This window comes from Mirounga angustirostris, unplaced genomic scaffold (genome assembly GCF_029215605.1).
Source record: "Mirounga angustirostris isolate CCGP_5_RB_7025 unplaced genomic scaffold, mMirAng1.0.hap1 SCAF_1, whole genome shotgun sequence".
NCBI classification, from domain to species: Eukaryota; Metazoa; Chordata; class Mammalia; order Carnivora; family Phocidae; genus Mirounga; species Mirounga angustirostris.
The window spans coordinates 42091111-42112507 of NW_026991709.1; the positions used below are offsets into that span (position 1 = coordinate 42091111).

Genomic DNA, 21397 nt, shown 5'->3' on the forward strand with positions numbered 1-21397 from the left:
AATTAACTACAGAAAGGATTTTTTTTTTTAAGTGAGAATATTTACTATAAAAGAAAGATCCTCAGAATTGGGGAGGGAAAGTGTGAGAAAGGATAACAGGGAAGGGAGGGGAGAAGATTATTTCAGCAATAAAAAGATTTTAAGTTCTCTGCTGTATCATTTCATGGGAGAGAATTCCAGTGTTGGGTTTGGGGTTTGAGAATGACAGGGCCCAGTAGATGGTGAGGGGGCCCTAGATCTCTGTGGCCTGTGAAATTCTGAAGGGTAGGGGGTAAAGCTGACACTGCTGGGATCTAAAGTGGGTATATTTAGAGCTGAAGTTATTGGCTGACCCCATAAACCAGCTTCGGCTCCATTATATCTCCTCAATTGTTCAGTGAGATGGTAATTTAACTCTGAGCCCAGAACTGAAAGTTTTAGCCACTGTCCTCTTTTCTCTTTCCTCATCTTCCATATCCAAGAAGTCTTAAGATGCCATCAAAAATTTTTCCCCGTGGGGTGCCTGGGTGGCTCAGTGGGTTGAGAGTCAGACTCTTGGTTTCAGCTCAGGTCATAATCTCCAGGTTGTGAGATCGAATCCCACGTCGGGATCCATGCTCAGCGAGGAGTCCGCTTGGGATTCTTTCCCTCTCCCTCTGCCCCTCCCCTCCATTTTCTCTCTCTCCCTCTCAAATAAAATAAAATAAATAAATACAATCTTCAAGATTTTTCTCCCTGCCGTATCACTTCCAGTTCTGTCTGCCTCTTCACTCAGTGCTGCCACTGAAGCCCTGCTGCTTTCATTTTGTATGGGTTCTCCGGGTCTTGGACTGCAACAGACCCAGGACTGGTCTTAAATGATTACTCTCAGGAGGTCAGCTGTCTCTTCATGAATCTTTGTTGACTCCTCATCTGCACCTGAATGAAGTTCAGACCCTGTTGTCTACTCTGCTTGAAATTGCCAAAAGCTTACCCAAACTCACCAAATCAGACTGACCTCCCACCAATGCCCTTAATACTCTGTGCTTCCTCCTCACTCAGAGACTATATTGCAGCTGTTCCCCTCGACTTGGAACTTCTTCTACTCTCCAACATCTTTTCTAATTCAGGCAGTCAAGGTACTCCTCAAATTCCAACATTGGTGTGCTGGAAACTCTATCAAGTGTGCGTATCTCTTCTCAACTCTGTGTCCAGTGACATCATTCCAGTAGTTTGGAATCAGCTGTGGTGGGAATATTTGCACAATAGCAATTGGTGAACAGTAAAAATCAGGATTCCCTACCCCACCAGAACCCGTTTTTAAACCGGTATACCACTGCTACCACCTCTAAATCTTTGACTGTTCACACTGACTTACTTTTTGTATCACTCATTTGTACACTTGTTTATGTACTAACTACTTTTATTTTATTTATTTTTATTTTTTTTTAAGATTTTATTTATTTATTTGACAGAGAGAGAGAGAGCACAAGTAGGCAGAGCGGCAGGCAGACGGAGAGGGAGAAACAGGCTCTCGGCTGAGCAAGGAGCCGGATGTGGGGCTTGATCCCAAGACCCCAGGATCATGACCTGAGCCGAAGGCAGCCACTTAACGGACTGAGCCACCCAGGCGCCCCTATTTTATTTATTTTTTAAAAGATTTTATTTATTTATTTGATAGAGCGAGAGAGAGCACGAGCTGGGGCTGGAGAGCAGAGGGAGGGGGAGAAGCAGACTCCCCTCTGAGCAAGGAGTGATGTGAGGCTCGATCCCAGGACCCTGGGGTCATGACCTGAACTAAAGTCAGATGCTTAACCGACTGAGCCACCCAGGTACCCCTCTAAAAATAGTTCTTTATGGAGGCTTTATTTTGTGCCTTAGTGCTCTTCCAGATGGTCTGGGAATTAAAAGGTGGTTAGAGAGAGAGATGATAACTTTCCTCAAAGTTCTGATAAGCTAGTTGAGAAATGGCAGCTAACACACATGGACAAATCAGAAATGATGAGGTGGTAATCTCTGTGGTACTAACTAACTGATATAATTTAAAGATTAGGAGGTATCACTAAAGGCAAAAAAACATAACCACTTCAAAAGAGTGGGAGTGGAAAATTGAAGGTTGTTTTTGGAGAGGGGCAGTTTAGAGGATATAGTAAAGAAGAGAAAATAAGTGAATGTGCTAGACAGAAAATGAACATGATCTATTTGGAGACCCAAAATCACTGAGGCTCTGAAATCACTAAATATGTGGAGTTTTAATCCCATCAACTCTAAACATTGTTTATATAATTCATAGTACTTCAAGGTCATGACTTATTTTATCTAGAAGAAACAATTGCCTTGCTGACAAGGGAAGTCAATTTTTCTTTGAATTTCAATTTTGTTAGTTAACATATAGTGCAATACTGGTTTCTGGAGTAGAATTCAGTGATTCATCAATTACATACAACACCCAGTGCTCATCAGAACAAGTGCCCTCCTTAATACCCATCACCCATTCAGCCCATTCCCCCCACCCACCTCCCTCCATCAACCCTCAGTTTGTTCTCTATCATTAAGAGTTACTTATGGCTTGTTTCCCTCTCTCCTTTTTTTCCTTTCTCTCTTCCCATATGTTCATCAGTTTTCTTTCTTAAATTCCACGTATGGGTGAGATCATATGGTATTTGTCTTTCTCTGACTTACTTTGCTTAGCATGATACATTCTAGCTCCATCCACATTGTTGCAAATAGCAAGATTTCATTCTTTTTGATGGGTGAATAATATTCCATTGTATATATATACCACATCTTCTTTATCCATTCATCAGTCAGTGGACATTTGGGCTTTCTCCATAGTTTGGCTATTGTTGAAAATGCTACTATAAACATCGGGGTGCGTGTACCCCTTCAAATCTGTATTTTTTGTATCTTTGGGTAAATACCTAGTAGTGCAATTGCTGGATCATAGGGTAGTTCTATTTTTAACTTTTTGAGGGACCTCCAAACTGTTCTCCAGAGTGGCTGCCTCAGTTTGCATTCCCACCAACGGTATAAGAGGATTCCCCTCTTTCCGCATCTTTGACAATACCTATTGTTTCTTGTGTTGTTAATTTTAGCCATTCTGACAGGTGTGAGGTGATATCTCATTGTAGTTTTGATTTGTATTTCCCTTATGATGAGTGATGCTGAGCATCTTTTCATGTATCTGTTGGCCATTTGGATGTCTTCTTTGGAAAAGTGTCCATTCATGTCTTCTGCCCATTTCTTAACTGGATTATTTGCTTTTTGGGTGTTGAATTTGGTCGGTTCTTTATAGATTTTGGATACTAGCCCTTTATCAAGTATGTCATTTGCAAATATCTTCTCCCATTGCATAGTCTGCCTTTTAGTTTTGTTGATTGTTTCCTTGGCTGTGCAGAAGATTTTTATCTTGATGAAGTCCCAATAGTTCATTTTTGCTTTTGTTTCCCTTGCCTCTAGAGATGTGTCTACTAAGAAGTTGTTGCAACTGAGGTCAAAGAGGTTTCTGCCTGTGTTGTCCTCTAGGGTTTTGATGGTTTCCTGTCTCACATTTAGGTCTTTCATCCATTTTGAATTTTTTGTGTGTGTATCGTATAAGAAAGTGGTCCAGTTTCATTTTTCTGCATGTTGCTATCCAGTTTTCCCAACACCATTTATTGAAAAGATTGTTTTTCCATCAGATATTCTTTCCTGCTTTGTGGAAGATTAGTTGATTATATAGTTGTGGATCTATTTCTGGTTCCTCTATTCTGTTTTATTGGTCCGTGTGTCTGTTTTTGTGCCAGTACCATACTGTCTTGATGATTACAGCTTTGTAATACAGCTTGAAGTCCAGAATTGTGATGCCTCCAGTTTTGTTTTTCTTTTTCAGGATTGCTTTGGCTATTCATGGTCCTGTGTGGTTCCATACACATTTTAGGATTGTTTGTTCTAGCTCTTTGAAAAACGCTGGTAATATTTTGATAGGGTTTGCATTAAATGTGTAGATTGCTTTGGGTAGTATAGACATTTTAACAATATTTGTTCTTCCAGTCCATGAGCATGGAATGCTCTTCCATTTCTTTGTGTCCTCTTCAATTTCTTTCATAAGTGAAAAACTGTAGTTTTCACAGTATAGGTCTTTTACTTCTTTAGTTGGACTTACTCCTAAGTATCTTATTGTTTTTGGTGTAATTGCAGATGGGATAGATTCCTTGATTTCTTTTTCTGCTGCTTCCTTATTGGTGTATAAAAATGCAACAGATTTCTGCACATTGATTTTATATCCTGCAACTGTGCTGAATTCATATATGAGTTCTAGCAATTTTTTTGGTGGAGTCTTTTGGGTTTTCTACATAGAGTATCGTCTCATCTGCAAATACTGAATGTTTGACTTCTTCTTTGCCAATTTGGATGCATTTTATTTCTTTTTGTTGTCTGATTGAAGAGGCTAAGATTTCCAGTACTATGTTAAGTAGTAATGGTGAGAGTGGAAATCTTTTTGTTCCTGACCATAGGGAAAGGCTCTCAGTTTTTCCCCAGTGAGGATAATAGTAGCTATGAGTCTTTCAAATATGGCCTTTATGATGTTGAGATATGTTCCATCTATCCCTGTTTTGTTGAGGGTTTTTATTAGGAAAGGGTGCTGCGTTTTGTCAAATTCTTTTTCTGCATCTATTGAGAGGATCATATAGTTTTTATCCTTTTTTTTTTATTAATGTGGTGTATAACATTGATTGATTTGCTAATACTGAACCACCCCTGCAGCCCAGGAATAAATCCCACTTGATTGTGGTGAATGATTCTTTTAATGTACTGTTGAATTCGATTTGCTGGTATTTTACTGAGAATTTTGGCATCCATGTTCTTCAGAGATATTGGACTATAATTCCCTTTCTATTGGGGTCTTTGTCTGGTTTTGGAATCAAGATAATGCTAGCCTTATAGAATGAATTTGGAAGTTTTCCTTCCATTTCTACTTTTTTGGGACAGTTTGAGAAGAATAGGTTTTAACTCTTTTTTTTTTTTTTTTTTTAAAGAGTTTATTTATTTATTTGAGAGAGAGACAGAGTGCACAAGCAGGGGGAAGGGCAGAGAGAGAGGGAGAAGCAGACTCCCCAGTGAGCAGAGAACCAGACGTGGGGCCTGAGCCGAAGGCAGACCCTTAACGACTGAGCCACCCAGGGGCCCCAGTTTTAACTCTTCTTTAAATGTCTGGTAGAATTGTCCAGGGAAGCCATCCAGCCTAAGACTTTTATTTGCTGGGAGATTTTTGATTACTGATTCAATTTCTTTGCTGGTTATGAGTCTATTCAAATTTTCTATTTCTTCCTGTTTCAGTTTTGGTAGTTTGTAAGTTTCTAGGAATTTGTCCATTTCTTCCTGGTTGCCCAGTTTGTTGGCATATAATTTTTCATAGTATTCTCTTATAATTGTATTTCTGTGGTGTTGGTTGTGATCTCTCCTCTTTCATTTATGATTTTATCTATTTGGGTCTTTTCTCTTTGCTTTTTGATAAGTCTGGCTAGGGGTTTATCAATTTTATTCTTTCGAAGAACCAGTTCTTAGTTTCATTAATCTGTTCTACTGGTTTTCTTTGTTTTTATAGCCTTTATTTCTGCTTTAATCTTTATTATTTCCCTTCTTCTGCTTGCTTTAGGCTTTATTTGCTGTTCCTTTTCTAACTCCTTTAAGTGTAAGGTTAGGTTTTGCATTTGATACTTTTCATGCTTCTTGAGGTAGGCCTTTACTGCAATATACTTCTCTCTTAGGACTGCCTTTGCTGCTTCCCAAAGGTTTTGGGCTGTCATGCTTTCATTTTCTTTTGCTTCCATGTACTTTTTAAAAATTATTCTTTAATTTCCTGGTTAACCCATTCATTCTTTAGTAAGATGTTCTTTAACCTCCACTTGAGGTCTTTCCAAATTTTTTCTTGTGGTTTACTTCATTTCATAGCATTGTGGTCTGAAAACATGCACGGTATGATTTTGATCTTTTTGTACTTGTTGAGGGCTGATTTGTGACCCAATATGTGATCTGTTCTGACGAATGTTCCATGTGCACTTGAGAAGAATTTGTATTTTGCTGTTTTAGGATGAAATGCTCTGTATATATCTGTTAAGTCCATCCAGTCCAGTGTGTCATTCAAACCTATTGTTTCCTTGTTGATTTTCTGCTTAGATGATCTGTCCGTTGCTGTAAGTGGGGTGTTAAAGTCTTCTACTATTATTGTACTATTATCAGTGAGTTTCTTTGTGCTTATTATTAATTGATATATATATTTGGGTGCTCCCAAGTTGGGAACATAAATATTTATCATTGTTAGATATTCTTGGTGGATAGACCCCTTAATTATCATATAATGCCCTTCTTCCTCTTTTGTTACAGTCTTTGTTTTAAAATCTATTGTGTCTGATATAAGTATGGCTACTCTGGCTTTCTTTTGACCTCCATTAGCATGCTAGATGGTTCTCCATCACCTCAATTTCAATCTGCAGGTGTCTTTAGGTCTAGTCTCTTATAGGCAGCATAATCAATGGGTCTTTTTTTTTTTTTTAATCCTTTCTGATACCCTATGTCTTTTGATTGGCCCATTTAGTCCATTTACATTCAGAGTGATTATTGAAAGGTATGAATTTAGTGTCATTGTGTTACCTGTAGATTTGGTGTCTCTGGTGATGTTCTCTGGTCCTTTCTAATCTTTATTGCTTTTGGTTTTTTTTCCCTCCACTCAAAGAGTCCCCCTTAAAATCTCTTGCAGGGCTGGTTTAGTTGTCACAAACTCCTTTAGTTTTTGTTTGTGTGGAAAACTCTTTATCTCTCCTTCTATTCTGAATGACAGCCTTGCTGGATAAAGATTTCTTGGCCGCATATTTTTCCCATTCAGTACGTTGAGTATTTCCTTCCCCTCCTTTCTGGCCTGCCAACTCTCTGTGGGCAGATCCACTGTGCATCAGATCTGTCTTCCCTTGTAGGTTAAGGACATTTTATCCCTTGCTGCTTTCAGGATTCTTTCCTTGTCTGTGTATTTTGTGAATTTTAGGATGATATGCCTTTGCAATGGTCAGCTTTTGTTGAATTTAATGGGAGTTCTTGTGCTTCCTGGATTTTAAGGCCTGTGTCCTTCCCCAGATTAGGGAATTTTTCTGCTAAAATTTGTTCAAATAAACCTTCTGCCCTTTTATCTCTCTCTTCATCTTCTGGGACTCCTGTGATACAAATGTTATTACGTTTTAATAAGTAGTTGAGTTCCGGGGTGCCTAGGTGGCTCAGATGGTTAAGCGTCTGCCTTTGGCTCAGGTCATGATCCCAGGGTCCTGGGATCGAGTCCCACATCGGGCTCCCTACTCCTTGGCAGCCTGCTTCTCCCTCTGCTTCTCTCTCTCTCTCTCTCTCTGTCTCTCATGAATAAATAAATAAAATCTTTAAAAAAAAAAATAAGTAGTTGAGTTCCCTAAGTCTACTTTTGTGGTCCATTACCTTTCTTAAGGAAAGTCAAATTAAATGCAATGTTCACATTTTAATTTTGTATGCTCGTAGGCACCCAGCTACTCACAGCATCCATTTCCCTCTCTTTGCTTCTTGATCTTTTGATGGTGTCTGGCAAATGAAAGCACTGAAGCCTTTGACTGGGAGACTGTTAAAGAGGCTTGAGAACTATTATTTTTGAATCTTTGAGGGGGGTTGCTGGGGCCACTCAGTTTATTACCTTGAAGTCCATGATCTCACGCTAGGGAGACTGTCATTGTCTCTGCAGTGTCTTTAGTCATTTCCCACGTGATTCAGCAAATGCCTCACTGCTCTTTTGCTCTTCTCTTATTTGTCTTGTTTTGCTCTTAGATGGGATTCCCAGGTTCACAATTGGATTTGGTTAAATGTAGTAAGTGCTGTTCTATCTGGCCTATGCAGTCCTTTCTCTGCTTTTGGCACATTGTTGGGTAAACAAATGTCCTAATCTAATTTATATTGATAGGCTTTTGTAAAAGTGTTCTTCTCTGGAGCCACCATAGGAACATAGAATTCGCTTTCTTGTCTAGATACTACCCAAATGACTTGCTTATTCAAAGGCATCCTGCCTCTTTCCTTCTTGATCTTCCTGCTTGCAATCTTTTCAGATCAGTGGGTTGCCTTTCTTATTAACTCTGTGAGAAACGGGGAGGCGAGTACAATAATAATCTTCTGTCATCTTCATTCATGAGCATTTCTCTTTCTTTTCTGCGCATTTTAATTCCTCTAGTAACCCAGCCATAACCATAGCCAATACTCTTTCCTAGATGTCTGTGTTCCTCTCTATCATCTTTTCCTTAGGTGATAACTGCTTATCACATTCTTGCTGGATTTTCTTTCAAGCTCTCAATACTGAATCTGGCTCTATAATAAATCTGAGTAGGTATCTTCTTAAAGAAATTCCATCATAAGTGATAAGTTCATTCAACTCAACACTCTTTTAAGATTCTTCAGGGGTCTTAAGAATAGGTTTCACCTATATGCTAGCTGTAACAGGTTCTTTTTGTTCCAAATGGGGCTCACCAGTTCTAAGCTCATTGCAGCTAGATGTTGGGATGCATTTCCTTAGATATGAAACCTGAATCACCCCTCCAAGGCTCATGGCAAAATAGGCTGTTGCTGGCTTACTCACCCCTCAGCAACTCTTCCCCAGACAACCATTTGCAAAATCTCTGAGAAATTGATTATAGGAGAGTTCCAACTTTGGAAAGACCCATGATCTCCATTTCTGTGTGTCACAGAGACAAATACAAGGGGACATACAGGGATTGGCAGAAAGAGGTGTTTGGACAACCAATTTTGTTGTCCTCAGCAACTCAATTGAAAACACTTCTGAAAACTCTTTAGAGACCATGCTTGGTAATTATACTAGAATTCCTCTTCCTTGGATATAGCCTAGCAGTGAGCTGGTCTTGCCAAAGTTTATGCTGAGCTTCACCCTTTATTGACTTCTTTTCTTATATTTAAGTGTGAGCTGTCAGAAGTGTGTGCTATCTCTGCTTTCATTATTTCTAAACCAACATGAAAAAATAAGCAGGAACAGAGGGACCTCTTGACTATAAAAATATATTTGTGTGGGTAGGGTGTAGTTAGAGTTGATGGCATTAAAGGGGGTGCTGGTGTTTTAAGATGTACCTGAGATTTGTTTTAATCAGGTAGACTAAGACACATAGACAAAGAGATGGCTTTCATGATGAAAGACGTTTTTATACTCACCGGGTGCCTGGGTGGCTCAGTCGGTTAAGCGACTGCCTTCAGCTCAGGTCATGATCCTGGAGTCCCGGGATCAAGTCCCGCATCGGGCTCCTTGCTCGGCAGGGAGTCTGCTTCTCCCTCTGACCCTCCTCCCTCTCATGCTCTCTGTCTCTCATTCTCTCTCTGTCAAATAAATAAATTAAAAAAAAAAAAAAAAGAAGTTTTTATACTCACCAATTTCTAGAAACAGGAAGCATGGAATGCCATGCTGGGCCACACAGGGAAACGCCAGGGCTGGTCAAAGGCAGAGGGAGCAGGAGGCAATGTGGGCAAAATTCATTCCTCCAAGAGCCCTGGTTCCTTTTATTGGAGGAATGTTAGAAACTAAAATCTGAAAGCTATTCTTTTTCTTTCTGAAATTGTCTTGCATTGACTTACATGTTTTATATTGACTAAGATTTCTAGAAGACTGATAGGGAATAAGTGAGGTAGGGGAAGCAGGTTTAGGATTGGCTAGTTTGAATAATTTTGGTGGGTTCTGGGAAATAAGGGCTTTCTCTAGTTGTCTGGTACCTGGCCCTGGGGTAGATGGATAAAGGCCCTGAATACAAGAGCTAGTTAGATAAAGAGGGTAGTTGTGGGGTTGAGCTTTGGATTTGTTGGTTTGCATATGAAAAGCATGCTCCCAGGCAAGTTGTTTGCTCTCTCTAGGAAATTGGCTAACCTTGGAAAGGACAGTCTCTTCTATTGTCATGCAAGATGTCAAAGCATCAGAGAAAAAGACATGTTCAATACAGTTGGTAATGTTTAAAAAACAACACCAACAAAACACAACCTGATTTGTAGCACTTGCCAAATTCCATAGGTTCTTGTGCAAGGCTATTACTTAATGTAATCTATTTTTAAGGACAGCTTCTCTGACAGACATGGCTATGCAGGAGTGCTTTGATAAGGGAGAAATTAGAGCTAAAATGATACAGTAGGGGGTCATGATGGCACCTGAGGCTCACCTTGGTGCTGGGAAAGGATTTCAGTCATGATCAATTTAGTATTTTCCTCCCTGTGCTCACTTTTATCCCTTGTGCAAACAATTAGTGCATTTACAGTAATGTTGCCTAAAATGGATTAGGGAACTGAGCGTGGAATTAGAAATTTTCTTAAGAATTTGAGGAAATAAAGAAGAGTTTGTGGAGAATTTTATTTCACCAGCTTTAAGTAAGAAAATAAAATAAAAGAGGATGCCTGGGTGGCTTAGCTGGTTAAGTGTCTGCCTTCAGCTCAGGTCATATCTCAGGGTCCTGGGATCTAGTTCTGTGTCTGGCTCCCGACTCAGCGGGGAGTCTGCTTCTTCCTCTCCCTCTCCTTCTACCATTCCCTCCCGCTCTGTCTCTCTCTCTCTCTCTCTCAAAAAAAAAAAAAAAACTCTTAAAAAAAAAGAAAACAAAACAAAAATTCTCTTCTGAACTATCCTTAAGCCATGAAATTTAGAATTTAAAAAAAAATTAAAAACTTACCTTTAATAATTCATGTTTTAAAATATATGTGTAACTGGCAACTTTAATATTTTCACAAATTCATGTTTCAGAAACTAATGTTTCTTTAAAAAAATTAATGTAGAATAAAAATAGGAAGGTTAATTTTCTCATAAAGTAATCTATTCCTAATGTTCGGAGGTAATTTTCCATGGCTTTCTTACATTTCTGTGCATCTTTTGAGCAGAGCTACTAACTGCCTTTCTTCTCTCTTTTCCAGAATATTTGTGCAGAAAATAGACTTGGAAGATAGAGATAGTGTCCCTACTGGAACAACATTTGGCCAGACTTACTGTCCATTAAAAAAAATTCGAGTTCCCTGAGCTTAGGGTTCCTCTTCTGTAGTGCAGCCCACTGTTTACAGGCATTGGTCTGGTCCTCTTTGTGTCATCTTGTGGGAATTAAGGCTCAGGGAATTGGTGCAAATGCTGACTCTCTGCTTATTACTATTCCTGTGAGAAACTGTCCTTCGCCTCTGATCCAGGAGTCTCATGTCTGCTACCAGTCTTCATGAAACTGGCAGATTGACTTGTTAGCTTACAAGCAGGGTATGAGTTCAGACCCTCCGTAGTTTTTGACACCTAGAGAAACTTGTGCACATTTGTGCCAGGGTACCTTATAAGAATATTCAGAATAGAATTGCTTGTGATATCCAAAAACTGGAGGTAAACCAAATGTGTACCAATATTGGAATAGATAAATACATTTTATACATTTATATGATGACATCGTACACAGTGTATACATAAGTGAACAAACTACAACTCTATGTAGCAATGTGGATTAATTATGTAAGTGTAATGTTGAAAAAAAGAGCCAATCACAAGATAATACATACATCCTGATCAAAACAGACACAAGTAAACTGTATTTTTAGATATAAATACATTGGTGGTAATGGTATAAAGAAAATGAAGAGATATTATAGTAAAAGTCATGATAGTTATCTCAGATGGGGAGAGAGGAGTATATTAAAGAAGAAACTCATGGGCGGTATCTGTAGGGCTGTCAGCACTTACTCTATGTCTGACCCAAGTGGTAGATGCATGGGTGTTTGCTTTATATTTATTCACCATCCTGTGTATTTGTGTTTAATGTACTTTTTGTGGGTATGGTATTTCATAAGCAAAGTGGTTAGAATTACTTTAGAAACAATTCCTTCATCTATTATTCTTTGGATGATATAACCCAATGTATCTGTTCACTGTAAAGAATGTAAACAGAGGGGCGCCTGGGTGGCTCAGTTGGTTAAGCAACTGCCTTCGGCTCAGGTCATGATCCTGGAGTCCCGGGATCGAGTCCCGCATTGGGCTCCCTGCTCGGCGAGGAGCCTGCTTCTCCCTCTGACCCTGCCCCCTCTCATGTACTCTCTCTCATTCTCGCTCTCTCAAATGAATAAATAAAAAAAAAAAATCTTTAAAAAAAAAAAGAATGTAAACAGAGAAAAAAGTGAACTTTATAATAAAGATTAATTAAGCCTGTATAGTCAATAACCACCAAGTTTTTAATACTTTGTTGAATAAGTTTCCTTGAAAATGTTACTTTTACAAATATGCCAGCCTATTAAAATGGGAATCAAAGTTTGTTTTGAGATTGATTCTTATGTGCTTCACTTTTGAGAGTCAGTACTGTGAACACATACATAAGGAATACATCTCTTTGAAGTACTGTACAGAAGGTGATAGGGTGATATTACTTATTTTCAAGAATATACCGTTAACAAAATAAGTACTTGGAATTATTGATGCTATGTGTTATGCTTTTGAAAGAACATAAAGTATATGGTCATTTGATGTAATACATACATTTTCTGGTTAAGAAAAATTTTTTCTACTCCTTTATGTTCATTTCAATGTATTAAATATTAATCTTTCTTTGATCTGCCAACATATGCATGTCTAGGCATCCTCTTTGCTGATCAAAGTATTCCTATTTATTAAAAGAAAATACAGGAAATGTGCTGTTCCCAATCTTAACTATTTTTGAAGATTTTATTTATTTATTTATTTTAGAGAAAGCAAGAGGGGGAGAGCGGGAGAGAGAGAGAGAGCCAGGGAAGGGGCAGAGAGAATCTCAAGCAGATTCCCTGCTGAGCGGGGAGCCCGACATAGGGCCTGATCCCAGGACCCTGACATCACGACCTGAACCAAAATCAAGATCAAATGCTTAACCGACTGAGCTACCCAGGCACCCCTTAGATATTTTTAAAGGAATAAAAAAAGTTTTAAGGTTTTCCTGATTTGTCAATAAGGTTTAAAAAAGAATAATAGAAATAATAATTATGAGACTGATTTAGCTGTATAGTATGTTGAGTGGCTGAAACATTAGCGCTTTCTTCATATTTTAAACAGTTTGAAATTCTTTCATAGCTGCCAACAATTATATTACAGTTTCAGAGATCAATTGTAAAAGATGCTCTAGGGATGAGGAAATGAATGCCAAGCAAAAGAAGGGACTAAGACAAGGCCACAGAATGAACAGTAAGATTCAACACCAAGAAGTCAAGATTCAAGCCCAAGTTTGAAGCTCTTTTCTCAGTTGAATCACAAGCCCCCACCCCCAAACCAAAGCCAGCAATACTTTAGGAAATTCTTCCATGACACCTGCTCCCTTCTTCCTCAAGCCCTAGCTTGTCTCCTTACACTTTTCCACTCAAGTTGAATTCACAACTCTCTAATTTTAGGCTCAATCCCTTTTCCTAGATAGGATGCATATGAGGGAGAGAGAAGAATGAAAGATTTCTGCAGCCCTTTGGGTTGATTTTTCATTAGCGTAAATATAAGCAACCAGGACAACAGAAGACTCAGCAGCAGATGGCTAATAAGATCCCCTCTTGTTCAGTATATTCAGAAATGGAATTAATTTTTAATACCACATATTAGCTATCTTCTAATACATAGGTAGTCCCTTCCAGTAAGCACAGATGCTGCTGATGGAATAAATGGAAGTCAGCCTGATCTAATAGAAAGTGTTTTTCCACCTTTTCGTGGGATAGCCATTTTAGTCTGAATTGTACTGGCAATATACTTATGAGACACTCAATAACTGTTAGCTCTACTAGGGTATGGCTGAGTGAATGGATCATGGCATAGTAGGGAAAGCACTGGACTGGAAGTTAGAGAAATTGAAATCAGGTTTTTTACTTTTTTTGGAGCAGATGGTGGAGTAAAAACAAATCATTGACTGTTTTGGTTTCAGTTTATTCATTTGTGTAAACAAGCAAATCAATGAATCTGATGATTTCTAAGATACCGTTAGCTAGCTCTGTGTTTCTCAGACACTGTGAATGGTAAATACCACTCGTTATCTTCAACTATTCCAAGTAAAAAGAGAATAACTGTATTTTTAATTTAATGACTTAAAGTATATTCTTCAATCTCCAAAGGCCAGTTACCCGACATTTTTATTCCATAGAATAAAATAGGTACAATGTAGAGAACCCTTAGTATGTTTCAGGTACTATATTAATTACTTAACAAATGCTATCTCATTTAATCCTTTATGAATTTGTTATTATTATCATGATTTTTTTTAGATGATGGGACTCAGGCTTTGGGAATTTGAGTAACTTGACCGAGGCCCAGAAGCTGCTCCTGATTGGTAAGACATGACATCAGCTCATTTCTATATTGCTTCAGAGTCTGTGCTCATAATCACTGTACGTGAATGGAACATGGCAATACAGGATCATCAAGGGGAATCACTGGGTTAAGATGGAAGGGTGTAAATTGTTTTATTTCAGAGGTAATATATAGTTATATTTGATAGGCAAAATTAAAACAGCACATGGCAAATGTGAAATTTCCTCCTTACTTACCCTTTCATTCCCACTCTCCTCCCCAACAGCATAATTGCTCTCTATAGTGTAGTGTATGGAGACATGCTATTTTACTGACTGAAAGGAAACACAAGGAGGTGGGAGGGGCTCTGAGGTAATATAATGTGCTTAGTTACCCAGATGTATTCATTTTGTGAAAACATATCAGGCCTTTATGACTTGTATACTTTTCTGTAGGCATGTGGTATTTCAGTTAAAAGCATGTCTGAGCTTCTTTCACAGTGTGTAAGGAACAGGGGTGGGACTCCCCCTCATTGGCCAGGTCCTCTTCAGGGACCCAGAGGTGATCCTCCTGGATCAGCCTTTGGGGAAGAATTCCTCCATGCCCTCATCCATGCGGGCACTGAGCCCATTCTGTATGCATGTAGTACTTCAGTTAAAGCATGTCAAGGAAAATACCGTGATACTGAACTGCTATTTGTCCCAGAACCTCCCTTTTGGGAAATTATGGAAAAAACCTTGTAAAAATTGAGTTGCAAAAACAACTTTCTCTCTTTGTTCCTTGAGGATTAATGATTCTACATTGTAATTTCTGGAATCCACTTTGGTTATACCATTTGTTGGGAGCCTCCTACATAATTGGCATGCTCTACTTAATGTATTTCTCCATGTGAGGCTGCCCACATTCTTAGAAGAACGCCTAACTCAAATTGTGCTTAATTTTTAATCCCAATTGAGCTCAAACCTCAAATTTTCACAGTTGGTCTTCGAAGGGGGAATACCTCTTCCCTATTTATCTGGTTTCCATGAGAAAAATATCTCCTAAAGAAATCTTATCCATCTCCATGAAATTCTGAGTTGGCAACTTTTGGTACGTGGGACCTAGCACCTTCCACGTCCCTGTCTCTTAGGAGGCCAGCATGCCTGTGGAGAGCACCTGTCCACAGTTGCTCTTGGCCATGCAAATAGCTTTTGCTTACTAACATCCATTCTTCTTCTCTGGGCTAAATTTCCTGGTAGGGCCATTTTATTTTATTTTATTTTATTTTATTTATTTTATTTTTTTTTAAAGATTTTATTTATTTATTTGAGAGAGAGAATGAGATAGAGCATGAGAGGGGGGAGGGTCAGAGGGAGAAGCAGACTCCCTGCTGAGCAGGGAGCCCGATGCGGGACTCGATCCCGGGACTCCAGGATCATGACCTGAGCCGAAGGCAGTCGCTTAACCGACTGAGCCACCCAGGCGCCCCAACCTAGGCTCTTCTAAACTGTAGCCAGGACTTAAACTTAGTGACTGAGGCTCTGCCTGCAGGCATGAGCAAGTCATTCAGTACTGCCTGTATCTGGAAGGGCAAACCTAATTCCCAGGTTTGGCCTTCAGAAATTCCCTTCATTTAAAGGCTATATTCTTCAATACCAATGTAATAAGTCTCTCATTTATCTTGTTCTTTTGCCTAAGCGATTGGTTTAGAACTTGTATAGGGAAGAGAAACATTATTTGCTGGACCTCCGTCTTCATAATTCCATCAGGTTAGTGACGGGGGCCCAATGACCTAGAAGGAAACTGAAGAGGGAAGTAAGGATGAGGTCATACATAGCCCAAAGGGGAATGTTAAAGATTTTGTCTTTAATGTAAAGTCCAGTAGGAAGTCACAGAAGGTTTTAACCAGACCTGTGACAAGATAGGATTTGCAGTTTCCAAGGAACAGCCTGATTGGCATGTAGAGAATGCATCAGAGGGGCATGGAAACACACATAGGAAGACCAGGTAAGAAAGTCCTCACTAAAAATAATGGTTGCTCAAATGAAGGAAATTATGTGATGGTTAAAATCATGAAATACACGTTCCTTTCCTCTTATGGTCTGGCTGATCTGGGAATATATTTTAGAATATTTAGAGGAATGGAAGTATGGCATAGCCTTCAGGCAAATCTCCAGGAATAGTATAGTAGTAGTATTCTTTCTGTCTCACTATCTCTCTGTCTCTCTGTGTCTCTTCCCTCTCTCCCTCCCTCCCTCCCTCCCTCTCTCTCTCTCAGTTCCCCTCACATACATACAGACATAAATACATACATACATAAACACACATACTCACACACTTTTGGATAAGAAATAAAAGAGAGTTTGGATTATATTTCCTGGTAATAATTTTAAGTGCACAAATTCTGTATATACTTCAAAGTCAACTGATATGTCCTGTGTCATTTAAGCATTAATGAGGACCACATCACCTCTATTCTTCTGAGAGTGTCTGGGCTCACCCTATGTCACCTCTGGCCCAAATCCCTCGTGGTAACAAGTTATGTCTGTCCAGAGTCCTGCTGTGTTACAAAGTACCCTAACCACAACCTTCCCTGTATTACAAGGAACTCCTATACCACAAGGATTCCCCTGTCACAAGAAGCCGATGACCACAGAAGAAGAAAAACAAACAAAAACAGTTAGAAGAAAAGGGGACCCCTAACCACAGAGGAAGCCAGTTTTCATAAAGGGATCCCTGACTGCTTATTCAAGCTGGGAATTAGGTCTATAAATGCCAACTAAAAGGAACCAAATGGCTTGTGGAGGTGAGGTACTGCTGGGTGCCCCTCTCATTTCTGCTCGCTGCATAAAGATTAGCAGTAAGGGGAGAATCTTCTCTTCCAACAGCACATGTATCTGATTCAAAGGCCATATGATCTTCCATGGATATGTGCCTGATGAGATTTTGTGCAAAAGGCCAAGATCTTCCTAGCAAGGCAATTTGCGTTTACTCCAACACTCAGATGGGCAATTGATGCACTGAAGTTCTACATCATAGAAGATAGGCACAGTGATTTTCGACTGGAAAAATTTCAAAGGGTAGCTTACTGATCTTCCATTGTGGCAATTAAAAGCAATTCTCAATAAGATATTTCCAAAGCATTTACTTTGAGCCATGTAAATTCCTGGGGATTTCTAATATTAACTATTTCCTAATCTAAAATTAGGAGAAGTTATAAATAATCTCATCTGATACTACAGTCTGAGTTCATAAAGGGTGAATTTGGTTTGGGGGTAGGTTTTTAAATAACAATAAAATAGGGGAAACCATTATATATTGAAGCTGCTCCTACTATAAAAGAGAGAGAAGAGAGGGGGGAAAAAAAAAGACACCCAGTGCATCTATATAATGATTTTCTTCTCTAAGACAAGCATATGGCTCACTCTGAAGTGTTACCAAATTATTAAATTTCACATTAAAATGAAGGGAGTGTGAACTCTTCCCTGCTTTGCCTCTTCACAGTTATCTGTTGACCCATAGATGGTGCTCTGATCTTGATTCTGGTGGAGATTTAATGATGAGCAGATGACAGACTGTAGATCTTTATTGAGTTAAAGGGAGTTTGCCATGACTCATTCATTCATTCATTCTGCCAGTAATTATTAAGCACCCACCATGTGCTAGGACTGTATTAGGTTTCTTTTCACAGTGTAAAGATCACTGTATTTCTTCTCGAGATGATAATATTTCAGTTTATATTGCTGTATAACAAATTCCTTTAAAGCTTAATGACTTACAATAACAACAATTTATTACTTCTCACCATTTGGTCTGTTGGCTGGGTGGTTCCTCTGCTGATTTCTTCCGGGCTCTCTCACTCAGAGTTGCATTCAGCCTGGGCTAGAAGGTCTGAGACATCTAACTCACATGTCTGGCTGTTGGTGCTGGCTGTCCCCCAGGGTGCCTGCGTTGGCTCCCCATAGACCAGACCTGCTTTCTTATTACATGGCAGCCTCAGAACAGGGCTCCGAGTGGGTGAAGCCAGAGCCATAAAGCCTATTAAGGCCTATGTAGTCTTGTAAGTTGCATTATGTCACTTTGCCACCTTCTATTGGTCAAAGTGAGTTCAAGACCAGCCTAGATTCAAGAGGTAGAGGAATAGACTAACTCTTGATAGAAGAATTAATAAATCACATTGCAAAGGGGCATGCTTCCTGGGATGGGAGGACTTTGTGGTCATATTTTTTGATCTACAAAAAAACAAGTCGAGAAAGGAATAATAGTAGAATAGAAATGCTTAGATCCTGTAGTCTCCTGGTAGAAACATGACTGGAGAGGCCTGGACTTGCAGTTTTTAAAAAGGAAAGTGGTATGTCTTTAAGACAAGCTTCTATTGGGTTAATGAGGCCATTTCTTCCGTGGAGAGTAAAGGGTTATATGGATGTGGATCGTATATCACACACGCTGTGTGGATTTCTTTATTATTCATCTTCTCCATTATTCCTAGATACTTAGTTTTCTTCAGCAGTTGACTAGCCTTGGGAGAGTGTGTTAACTCCTAATTGGTACTTCTCCAGAGGGTAGGACGGAGATAATGAAACAAGATAGAACGAAGTAGTTTAGTTGCCCTGGCAAGGCAGTGTGATGTAGTTTGGTATTTGATGACATTGTACGTGATCAGATAATTAACCTTTCAACAACTGTGTTCAGTAAGCACACAAATATATTGTAGAAGTTAGAGCTTCTTTGGGGGTTATCATTTATTAAATCCCTACTGTGTGTCAAGATTTTTACATATGTTATCTTTAAATGTTTTAACAATCATGAAAAGTGTCAGTTTCTGTTTTACAAATGAGAAAACTGAGGCCTAGGGAAGATGGGTGAATTTCACATAGCCAAATATTAAGTACAGGACAGAATTTAGACTTCCGGGTACCTACTCCATATCCATTCTCCTCCTCTCTTTGTGCAATGGAACCTCAGTTTCGCTGGAGGTTGCAATATGCCCAGCCAAAACTACATTTCACAAGCTTCTTTGCATAGCCAATGGAAACTGGCTGATGAAGGGTAGCTGGAAGTTGTTTTGTAGGGCTTTTGGGAAAGCCCTTAAAAAGGAGGCCGATTTGGTTGATATGCACATTTCTGCCATTATTCCTTCCTGCTGCTTGGAACAGGACACGATGCCTAGAGGCCCGGCATCCATAATATAAACATAAGCACAAGCATCCAGACTATTAGGATGGTGGAGCAGAGACCTGGAAGAAGCATGGGCCCCTGAAGAAATTATGGACCTGCTTTATCAACTCTTACATGAGACAAAAATAAAACTCCTATCTTGCTTAAGCCAGGGTTATTTCCTATACAGGCAGCTATACTCAATCCTAACAGTTAAAGACACCAAAACACACAGCCCACATTGCTTTATCTCAATTCTTTATTTAAAAACAAAATTTAGAAAATTAGTGTCATGAAAGTAATAAAATAATAATGCAGATGCAAGAATGTCTGCAATCACAAGCCTCTACTTCTGCAGAAAATTAGGAAGAACCTTATTTATGTTGAGCTCAGCCCTTGCAAACTGTATCTTCAAGGCTTGCTTCCTTATTCTCCAGTTTTAGTGACTCTGTGGCTTCCGAAGGAACCTGATCCTGCTTCTGTGTCTGAGAATGAGGGTCCCTTGACTTTGCTTGGAGTCTGTGGCACTATGACTTCTATAGTGATCTGACCTTTGTATCCCACATCCTAAAGCAATGCATCTTTAAATTTCAGCTGCATGAAAATCACAGGGCATATTGGTAAATTAAAAAAAAAAAATCAGATTTTCAGATCTACCATAGAGATTTTGAATCAGTTGTTCTGTGGCAGGGCCCAGGAATTTGCATTTTTAGCAAATACCCCACACAGTTCTTAGGTATGTGATTCACAAGTTCCCTTTTGAGAAACCCTGCTGAGCCTTCATCCTAACCAGTGCCTCACACTATTATCTGATCCAAACTTGCAATTTTTGGTGTGGAGGTGGGTGAGAGTGTATTTTGATGTCTTTAATAGTTAGAGATGGAGTGAAGATGTATATATAAGAAAAAAAACCTGGGTTAAACAAGATAGGGTTTATATTTTCCACTCACATAAATCCTGCTATGGTATGAATATCAAAGATGATTTCTAAAATTTAGTAATCCAGGTCAGGGTAATATGGCTTTTTTTTTTTTTTTTTTTTTTTTTTTTACTTACAGGAATTTTCTTTTCTTTTCTTTCTTTCTTTCTTTCTTTCTTTCTTTTTTTAATTTTTTTTTTAAAGATTTTATTTATTTATTTGACAGAGAGAGACACAGCGAGAGAGGGAACACAAGCAGGGGGAGTGGGAGAGGGAGAAGCAGGCTTCCGCAGAGCAGGGAGCCCGATGCGGGACTCGATCCCAGAACCCTGGGATCATGACCTGAGCCGAAGGCAGTCGCTTAACCAACTGAGCCACCCAGGCGCCCAGAAATTTTCTTTTAAGTATTAAATCTGTACTAATTGCCATGGCTGGCACAAATTGTACCAGATGGATAGGTAAGTCTCCTACTTTTGCAGAGTTCCAAGTTGCCTTTCTTGTTCTTAATTATTAAAGATTAATTTTATTTTGCAGAACATGCACGGAGAATTGCCAATACCTTTCCTCAAAGGACATAATTTAAACTTTAAAACGTCAAAATTTTAATAAAAGTTTAAAATTGTTGCCAATGTTTTTACAGAAGCCACCAAATGATTTCAACTAATGGTGCATATTAAAGGCAACCATTGTGAGAAGGTAAAACCTAGGCCACCCCTGGAAAGAAAATATGTGTGTCTCTCCATAGTGGCCACATAGGCCCTCTTCTGCTTTCAGGGATGGGTTCCTGAAAAGTGCAATGGCATGGAATGTGAAAAATGAAAACAACCTCTATGCTTTAAGGCAGAGCTAGGCATTTTACAGAACCTGCAATTTTACCCGACTACTCAATCATATATGACTAGTATCTCATACATACTCTTATGCTCTTTAATTTATTCTTTTCCTTTAGCCAGGTTTAAGTTAAATTCATTTCTGTTGGGGCGCCTGGGTGGCTCAGTCGGTTAAGCGTCTGCCTTCAGTTCAGGTCATGATCTGGGAGTCCCCGGAAGGAGCCCCACAGCAGGCTCCCTGCTCAGAGGGGGGTCTGCTTTTCCCTCTGCCCACCCCCCCAC

At 39.2% G+C, this 21397-nt stretch overlaps 1 long non-coding RNA gene across 1 annotated transcript in view; it reads left to right on the plus strand.

Moving 5' to 3' along the window:
* Positions 1–14347, plus strand: part of LOC135362119 (uncharacterized) — a 37097-nt gene extending 22750 nt beyond the window's left edge. The window contains exon 3 of the long non-coding RNA XR_010406554.1: positions 14206–14347. This is a non-coding gene — a long non-coding RNA (uncharacterized LOC135362119). The remainder of the gene's footprint in view (positions 1–14205) is intronic.
* Positions 14348–21397: the final 7050 nt, after the last annotated feature.